Genomic DNA, 10,101 nt, shown 5'->3' with positions numbered 1-10,101 from the left:
CCATGTTGGCCAGGCTGGTCTCGAACTCCTGACCTCAGGTGATCCGCCCACCTTGGCCTCTCGAAGTGCTGGGATTACAGACATGAGCCGCCATGGTGAGAATAAAAAAATTAAAAAAAAAAAAATCCAGTGTCACCCAAGGCATGTTTTCAAAATCTCTTTCATCAGTATCTCCTGCCACTCTCCCAATATACATACACCCCACACTCCAGCCACTACAAATTAATTTCTATGCTCTGTGTGCTAAGCTTTCTCTCTACCTTCACAATCCTGCATGCCCTTCTTCCACTCAGCCCCTGGCTGACTCCTCTGTTCACCGTGACAGCTCTATCAGCACCTACACCGAGAGGCCTTCCATGATTCTCACTGGCCATGTTTCAGGAGCTCTTCCTCTGGGCTTTCAAGGCACTCCATGAATAATGACAGTCTGATCCTTATCCTCATCGCCAGGCACAGCAGGGGCACAGAGCTGGTGCTCAACAAATGTGTGTTAACTATATCAATGAATAAGGCTGAGGATAGTGGCTGACATTTGTAATCCCAGTGCTTTGGAAAGCTGAGGAGAGAAGATCTCTTGAGGCCAGAAGTTTGAGAGCAGCCTGGGCAACATAGCAAGGTCCTATATCTACAAAAAGAATGAATGATGCCGAATCACTCTATTCTCATATTGCTATAAAGAGACTGGGTAATTTACCTGAGACTGGGTAATTTTTTTTTTTTGAGATGAAGTCTCACTCTGTCACCCAGGCTGCAGTGCAGTGGCACCATCTCGGTTCACTGCAACCTCTGCCTCCCAGGTTCAAGTGATTCTCCTGTCTCAGCCTCCCAAATAGCTGGGATTACAGGCATGCACTACCACACCTGGCTAATTTTTGTATTTTTAGTAGAGATAGGGTTTCACCATGTTGATCAGGCTGGTCTCAATCTCCTGACCTCAGGCAATCCACGTGCCTCAACCTCCCAAAGTGCAGGGATTGCAGGCGTGAGCCACTGTGCCCAGTCAAGATTGGGTAATTTATAACGAAAACAGGTTTAATTGACTCACAGTTCTGTAGACTGTTCAGGAAGCATGGCTGGGGAGTCCTCTGGAAACTTATCGTCATGGCAGAAAGCCGGAAAAGGAGGAAGAGAAAGAACGGGGAGGTGCTACACACGTTCAAATAACCAGATCTCGTGAGAACTCACTGTCACCGAGAACAGCAAGGGGTAAGTCCGCCCCACGATCCACTTACCTCCCACCAGGCCTCTCCTCCAATACTGGGGGTTACAATTTGACATGAGATTTGGGTGGGAACACAAATCCAAAGCATATCACTCTGGAAGTTCAGGTTGCAGCAAACAGACAGTTATTTATACAGATTAAGGTGTCATTGACTTGCAACTTCGGATAATGAATCTAAATAAAGGAAATAAGAGAGAGATCCTTAGAAACTCCACTTCTAAGCTCAAGACCACTGTTAGCTGCAAATGCCAGTGCTGTTAGTGCTCTCCTAGACCTGCATCACGGAGACATGAAAAGAGGGGATGGTGAATTATTGACAGTCATGATCAGACGGTTATCTCCATTTGCTGCTTTGGAAGTCACCCTCGCATTACAGGAGACAACCATCCTTTCTGTCCTGCGTGAAGGCTGGTACCACGCAGTCCGTGTGTCAGGGCAGGAAAACCATCAGGCATGAAGGGCAGCACGTTGCCGGTGGGCTGTGCCAACCCAAGGAAACAGTGCCTCCTTTGAGAGACACAAAGAGCCACTGTCTTTGCCTCTTTTTTTCTTCTCCAAAAACTGTTAGAGTCCAAAACTCGCTGTGGAGATAACAAAGGCTCCTCGAAGACGGAGCAGAGGGCTCCAGTCATTTCACCTGGAGAATTTCAGCCAAAACCAGCCCACAGGACACAGCCCACAAGATTAGGGTAATCAAGCTTCCTTTTCACCTGGCCCGAATTTTGTAAGAAAAATAAGCTCCACTGAAAACAGAATGTCCCTTTTTTCCCAGCATCATTCCGGACTGTTCTGCCCTTATAAACAGAGTGACGATTCCTCTGTCTACCAAGATGTTTTCTTGCTAATGTTTACCCCACATGCTAGTGTTTTCCATGACAAGCTCATTATGTTCACTTTATATAAGAGTACTAAGAATTATTTAAGCAGAGATGGAGTGACTACTCAAAAGGTGAGTTCTGTGCTAAACAGGAGGTTGGACTGGCTGACCACTAAGATCCCTGTAATTAGGAGGTTAGCAGAGAGAACATGTAATTCATTCATTCAAACCTGTGGTCCCATGGTGGTCACATTAATATCTAAATGGCTCCACTGTGGACAGCACTGCCATAAATTCAAGTGCAGAGGGCAGGGGTGATTAGGAGAGAAGGCTAAGGGGTAGGGATGCTGTTAGGAAAATTGACTTAACAAGCCTAAACTGAGCACTTGCTGTATGCCAGGCAGTGGCTGGAGAAAGAAAGATGGGGCTCAGATTGCGTTCAGATGAGCACTGAAAGGAGACACGCACCCAGGCCATTACAATAAAATGGAATCAGCGCCACTGTGCTTATGTGCTATGCAAGTAGCGTGGAGGAGGAGCCGGTACAGAGCCCAGAGGCAGCCTGAAAGATGACTCATCGCAGGAGGTGACAAGTTAGCTTCTGCTTAGGAATGAGTAACAACTGATAAAGGTGGGGAGGAGGGCGTGGAAAGATATTCCAGGTAGAGGGGCCAGCAATGCAATGAAGGAGGCATGAGGGATCGTGGCAGATTGGCAAGCTGCAGGTGGCTCCTTGGCGTGGCAGCCGTGGAGAATGCCTGTGAAAGGAGGACAGAGGCGGGCTGAGAAGTAGGCGACAACCAGACTGCGAGGAACTTTCCTACCGTAGGGATAATAGTTGCCTCCTGGGAGTGGCCTGGGAAGAGGCAGAGGCAGGAATTCAGAGAAGGGACAGAGACCAGGTGCACTGGACTTCACAGCCTAACAGAAGATTCCTTTATTCTGAGCGTGGCGGGGGAGTGAGTGAAGGTCCCTTGTGGACCAGGGCAATAGACATCCCCCACCTTCTATCTCCAGCAATGCCCCAGGGCTGTGTGAGGCTCTGGAACTGTGTACCGGGATGCAGGTGAGAAAACCCCAAGAAGCTCAAAGTTAAATGCCCTAGCATCCCAGAGAGTTAGGGTTCAGTGAATACGTGATTTAAAAAATTATATCAATATGTGTGTGTATATATATACACATGTATAATTTTTTCTACAAAGTGGCATATATATATACCTATATATATATAATTTTTAAAACCACATATTCTCTGAACCCTAACCCTTTGGGATGCTAGGATATTTACTTAACCTCTGGGATGCTAGAATATTGAACATATATTATATATATATATGTGAGCCTGTAATCCAAGCCTGGCCTCAACTTGCATTTTTAAACTTTATTGCTATCATTATTGCTTCCCACCTTAAGGAAGGCACTTTTTTTTTTTTCAGACGGAGTCTTGCTCTGTTGCCCAGGCTGGAGTGAAGTAGCATGATCTCAGCTCACTGCAACCTCTGCCTCCTGGGTTCAATCGATTCTCTTTGCTTTAGCCTCCCAAGTAGCTGGGATTACAGGGGCACACCGCCACATCCAGCTAATTTTTTATATTTTTGGTAGAGATGGGCTTTCACCATGTTGGCCAGGCTAATCTTGAATTCCTGACCCCAAGTGATCCATCTGCCTCGGCCTCCCAAAATGCTGGGATTATAGCCATGAGCCCCCATGCCTGGCCAAGCAAGCACTTAAAGTTTTAAAAAAATTATTATTATTTTTTGAGATGGAGTCTCATTCTGTCACCTAGGCTGGAGTGCAATGGCGTGATCTCAGCTCACTGCACCCTTTGCCTCCCAGATTCAAGTGATTCTTCTGTCTCAGCCTCCCAAGCACCTGGAATTACAGGCACTCACAACCACACCTGGCTAATTTTTGTATTTTTAATAGAGACGGGGTTTCACCATGTTGGCCAGGCTGTTCTCAAACTTCTGACCTCAAGTGATCCACTCTTCTCGGCCTCCCAGAGTGCTGGGTTTACAAGTGTGAGCCACCATGCCTGGCCAAGGCAGGCACATTTGAAAGGCAGATTTCTTGGAGATTTCTACTTTTGGAATCTTAATTATAGCCTATGATGATAGGCGCATGTAGGGCACAAAAGGCCCTGGGTCTAATAGGGTTAATCTCTTCCTGAAGTTTCTCCAGTCCCAGGTTTCCATAAGAGGGTCAGCAAATAAAAGGAAAGAGGGAAACTTCTGGAAGTTCTGCTGTGGTTGCTGCTGCTGGGGCAGGAAGGGAGCCCAAGGGCATCTAGTTTAAGAATGATGCCAGCAACACCAGTCAGCTGTGAGAATCAACTTAGCCAGCTGGTAGTCCAGGGGCATCCTGGCTAGAGGCAGAAGTTCCAGCTTTGCCGCAAACCTTCTCCTGGCATAAGGAGGAAACTGCTATAGTCAGGCACTGCATAATGATGCTTCCATCAAGACAGACCACATATACAGCCGTGGCCCCATAAGATTACAATGTAGTTGGCTGGACGCAGTGGCTCAGGCCTGTAATCCCAGCACTGTGAGAGGCTGAGGCGGGTGGATTACTTGAGGTCAGGAGTTTGAGACCAGCCTGGCCAACATGGCGAAACCCCTTCTCTACTAAAAATACAAAAATTAGCTGGGCGTGGCAGTGGGTGCCTGTAACCCCAGCTACTTGGGAGGCTGAGGCAGGAGAACCGCTTGAACCCGGGAGGTGGAAGTTGCAGTGAGCTGAAATTGCACCACTGCACTCCAGCCTAGGCAACAGGGCAAGACTCTGTTTCAAAAATAAAAAAAATAAAAAAGATTACAATGCATTTGAAAATCTATCCCTAGTGACGTCGCCACTGTCATAACGTTATAGCACACCATGTTACTCACGTGCTTGTGGTGATGCTGGTGTCAACAAACTTGTTGCACTGCCAGTCACATAAAAGTTCAGTGCATGCAATTATGTACAGTACATAATACTAGCTAATAACTAATTATGTTACTGGGTTATGTACTTACTATACTATTGTTATTTGAGCTGTATTCCTGCTTGTTTTAAAACAGTTAACTGTAAAACAGCCTCGGGCAGGGCCTTCAGGAGGTATTTAAGGAAGGCATTGTCATGCTATCACAGGACATGACAGCTCCATGTATGTTACTGCCCCTGAAGACCTTCCAGTGGGCACAGAATGTGGAGGTGGAAGACAGTGATGTTGATGACCCTGACCCTGGGTAGGCCTAGGCTAATGTCTGTTTGTATCTTAGTTTTTAACAAGAAACGTTTAAAAAGTAAAACAATTAAAAAATTTAAAAATAGAAAAAATCTTATGGAATAAGTATATAAAGAAAGAAAATAAGCCAGGCACAGCACAAGCTGCCTGTAATCCCAGCAGCTTGGGAGGCCAAGGTGGACAGATCACTTGAGGCCAGAAGTTTCAGACCAGCCTGGCCAACAGGATGAAACCCTGTCTCTACTAACAATACAAAAATTAGCTGATCGTGGTGGTGGGCACCCATAATCCCCGCTGCTTGGGAGGCTGAGGCACAGGAATCACTTGAACCTGGGAGGTGGAGGTTACAGTGAACGGAGATGGCAGCACTGCACTCCAGCCTGGGCAACAGAGCAAGAGTCCGTCTCAAAAAAAAAATTGATATTTTTGTACAGCTGTACAATGTATTTGTTTTAAGCAGCATTACTGCAAAAGAGTCTAAGAGTTTTAAAACATTTAGTTTATAAAGTAAAAAAGTTATAGTAAGCTAAGGGTAATTTATTATTGAAGAACAAAAAAATTCTAAATAAATTTAGTGTCGCCTGAATGTACGTTTCTAAAGTCTACAGCAATGCACAGTAACGTCCTAGGCCTTCACATTCACTCACCACTCACTGACTCACTCAGAGCAACTTCCAGTCTTGCAAGCTCCATTCCTGGTCAGTACCCTATATAGGTATATCACTTGATTGATTGATTGATTGATTGAGAATGAGTCTTGCTCTGTCATCCAGGCTGGAGTGCAGTGTACCATCTCAGCTCACTGCAACCTCAGCCTCCTGGATTCAAGCAATTATCCAACCTCAGCCTCCCGAGTAGCTGGAATTACCGGGACCCACCATAATGCCCGGCTAATTTTTGTATATTTGTAAAGATGGGGTTTCGCCTTTGGTCAGGCTGGTCTTGAACTCCTGACCTCAGGTGATCCTTTTGCCTTGGCCTCCCAAAGTAGCTGGGATTACAGGCATGAGCCACCATGCCCGGTAGGTATACCATTTTTAGCCTTTATACCATATTTTGCTGTAAGTTTTCTATGTTTAGATAGATAAACAAATACTTACCATTGTGTTACAGTTGCCTACAGTATTCAGTGCAGTCACATGCGGTGCAGATTTGTAGCCCAGGAGCAGTAGGCTCTACCATATGGCCTCGTGATGTCATAGGCTATGACATCTAGGTTTGTGTAAGTACACACTACAAGATACAATGAAATCATCTAACGATGCAGGTCTCAGAAGGTATCCCTGCTGTTAAGCAACACATGACTCTAATTCTTTTTTTTTTTTCTTTAACCCAATAAAATAACTTTATTCACACAAACGTCCCTTAATTTACAAAGCCTCGCTCATTCCTACACGTGAGGGGGATCCACAGTGTTCAAGGAACTTAAATATAATGTATCATATCAACCCAAGTAAACCAAGTACAAAAAGTATTCATATAAAGTTGTTCACACGTAGGTCCTAGATTACGAGTTTCTGTGCAAAACAAGGAAATGAAGAAAAATAGATTTATTAACTAGTATTTGAAACTAACTTTGTGCCTGGCTTAAAAATTCCCTCAGGCTCATGTCTGTCCCACACAAATGTTTAAGAAGTCACTGAAATGTACTCCCTGGCTCTGATGAAAAGAGGCCCCATGGCACAAAAGATTCCAGTGCCCTCCCAGCCCTTTGGGAGGCCGAGGCGGGTGGATCACGAGGTCGAGAGATCGAGACCATCCTGGTCAACATGGTGAAACCCCGTCTCTACTAATACAAAAAATTAGCTGGGCATGGTGGTGCGTGCCTGTAATCCCAGCTACTCAGGAGGCTGAGGCAGGAGAATTGCCTGAACCCAGGAGGCGGAGGTTGCGGTGAGCCGAGATCGCGCCATTGCACTCCAGTCTGGGTAACGAGAGCGAAACTCTGTCTCAAAAAAAAAAAAAAAAAGATTCCAGTGCCCCTGAAGAGGTTCCCTTCCTCCTGTGGCGTCTCCTAGAAAACCCCCCGGGGTGACCTCCTTGCTGATGGCTGTAGATACTAACACTGGTCAATTCTTTGCCACACTTAGTGGTTACCTTCTGAGGGCATTTCTCCAGATAGAAGCCCTCAAAGCCCAAATAGGGCAAGATCAGAGATGCACCTGTATCGTCTTGAAGGCTGTGCCACAGCCCAGTATGACATGTAGTGACACATGACTGTAATTCTAAGAGCCTGGTATGTGCCAGGAACTCTCACCTGTGTAATCTGACTTAATTGCAGTGAGACTGCTGTGAGATAGGTATGATTACCACTTTACAGGAGAGGAAACTGATGATCAAAGAGTTTAAGCATCTAGTTGTGCGTGGTGGCTCATGCCTGTAATCCCATCACTTTGGAAGGCCAAGGCAGGCGAATCACCCGAGCTCAGGAGTTCGAGACAAACCTGGCCAACATGGCAAAACCTTGTCTCTACTAAAAATACAAAAATTAGCCAGGCGTGGTGGCGGGTGCCTGTAACCCCAGCTACTCGGGAGGCTGAGGCAGGGGAATCTCTTGAACCCGGAGGTGGAGGTTGCAGTGAGCCGAGATCGTGCCATTGCATTCCAGCCTGGGAGACAGAGCGAACTTTGTCTCAAAAAACGAAAACATAACAAAACAAAATAAAAACCCTAAAGAGTTTAAGCATCTTGCCAAAGTCAGAGAGCTGGAAATTGGAGGCTGAGATTCAACACAGGGCTTTCCCATCTCCAAACCCCATTTGCTTTTGTTTTTGTTCTTCCACTCTTACCACTGATTAATTTTTTATGCCACCTTCCCTCATTGTTTCTTCATGTGTGAAGAGGGAGCTAAAAAAGAGTTAGTAAAACAATTTTTTTTTTTTTTTAAGACAGAGTCTCGCTCTGTTGCCAGGCTGGAGTGCAGTGGCATGATAACAATTTTTTTTCCTTCATTAAGGTTGAATGAACAAATATGAAAATGTTTTGGAGGAAAAAGATACAGGATAAATGTAAAGGGTTCTTGGGATAGAAAAAAAGGTGGGATTAGATTTTGCATCACTGAGATGCACAAGCTTGAGTTCCCCTACTTTGCGTCAACATATAATATAAAACCATTTTGATTCTATTACTAGTACAGGAGAGGCGGGGAGGAAGAAAAACCACTGTACTATCCAGTGACTGTTTTGGGGAGAAAAAATCTCCTTGGTGAACTGATCTTGAACGTGAGGAACCGTTCCCTTTGTTGTCCAGCTGCTGCCTTTGAATCCTGTGTTTGTGTTACCAACAATTGCTACGGAAGTGTTTAATTTCATTTATTTATTATTCATATCCCTCCAACTTCCAAAGATAAATGCAAGGCATGGAAATGAAGCTTTTTGAGTTTTCATACACCAGATTCACATCTCAACTACTTAGTTTTACTAGTTTTGCTGATACATCCATTTAAAACTCACAGAGCTGATACAAACCCCGGTCGACAGGGTTAGGCTACGGCAGTTTACTCTAAAATTCAAATATCTGGATTTGATGCAGAGGTCGAATGCTAAGGACATGCTGATCTGCCACTGAAGAGCTAAAACATGAAAGTCCCCATCTTATTCTCTCCTGACCATGTCGCAGAGATGCTCTGTCGGTTTAATCTCTTTAATCTGCCTTGCTGCTTCCAAAGCCTCAATTATTTTGAAACCACGCAAGGGCCTGGTTGCGAGGCAGAGCCGGCTCCTGAGAGCAGTTCGTGGCTGGGACCAGATCCCTGCGGACTCTTTGTTCGGTCAGCAGAGGATTCCCTCGGTGGCCAGCTGAAGGCCTTTTCTTTGTGTCGTGATTGACAGGCATGAATTAAATATCACCCCACTGGGCTCTCTGATTGGTGAATGATGACGTATTACAAGAATGTCTTGGGAAAATGGCGTTTCATGATAACGGGACAAGACCAGAAAGGCTGGGCTTTTTCAGCTAATCCTGAACTTGACAACAGCAGAGACCTTGATTCTCGGCTCTGTGTTTTCTTTTTCTTTCTTTCTTTCTTTTTTTTTTTGGCTGGGTATGCCTTGTTCAGTCCCTGAAAAGGATGATCTTTAAATGGCCTAAGAGAGGAGCAGAGGATGAAGCCCAGGAAAGTACAAATTTAGGAGAGAGAAAGGGATTGTCTTTTTAAATGACTGATGTTTCTGTATATGTGCTTTAAGAGTTCTCTTTTAAAACGGGCCTGGCATTGTCTTCGAGGCTTTTCTTCCTTCTCAATTTATCAGCGAGGCAATTAGTATTCCTCAGGGCAATAATATGTGCTGCAGGGTTCTGGCTATTCCCAACCTACACTGGCCTGGCGTTGCCTCGGGCATAAACACTCTTCGCACATGATGCTGTGGTTTTGAACAAGCAGAAAGAGTGTGATAAGAAAGTGCGGAGAGAAATGAGAGGGCATGGAAAGGTACCCCAGAATCCGAGGTGACATAGCATGTCTGTGGCTAAGTGGAGGAGGAAGGAAATGGGGTGCAAGATGATAGAAACTAACCTGTCATCTAGTGTAACAGCCAGTGAGGGGTTGAGAGAAGGTTTATTTCAGAGTAAGGTCATTGTGGTGGCTCAGTGGATGACACCCCAAAACCGAAAGGGTGATTGTAATGAGAGCTCCCACAGTGGGTGGGGCGGCATTATAAGTCTTAGTTACAGTTGGCGATTTTTTTTTTCAGATTCAGAGGGTACACGTGCAGGTTTGTTAAAAGAACGTATTATATAATGGTGAGGTTTGGACTTCTAGTGTCCGCATCACCTAAACAATGAACATTGTACTCAATGGGTAGTTTCTGAACCCTCATCCCTCTGCCGACCTCCCAC

Source organism: Aotus nancymaae, unplaced genomic scaffold (genome assembly GCF_030222135.1).
Source record: "Aotus nancymaae isolate 86718 unplaced genomic scaffold, 86718_ANA_hifiasm-v0.15.2.pri h1tg000077l, whole genome shotgun sequence".
In the NCBI taxonomy this organism is placed as follows: Eukaryota; Metazoa; Chordata; class Mammalia; order Primates; family Aotidae; genus Aotus; species Aotus nancymaae.
The sequence above is the reverse complement of the archived record's forward strand: the minus strand, read 5'-3'. Positions refer to the sequence as shown.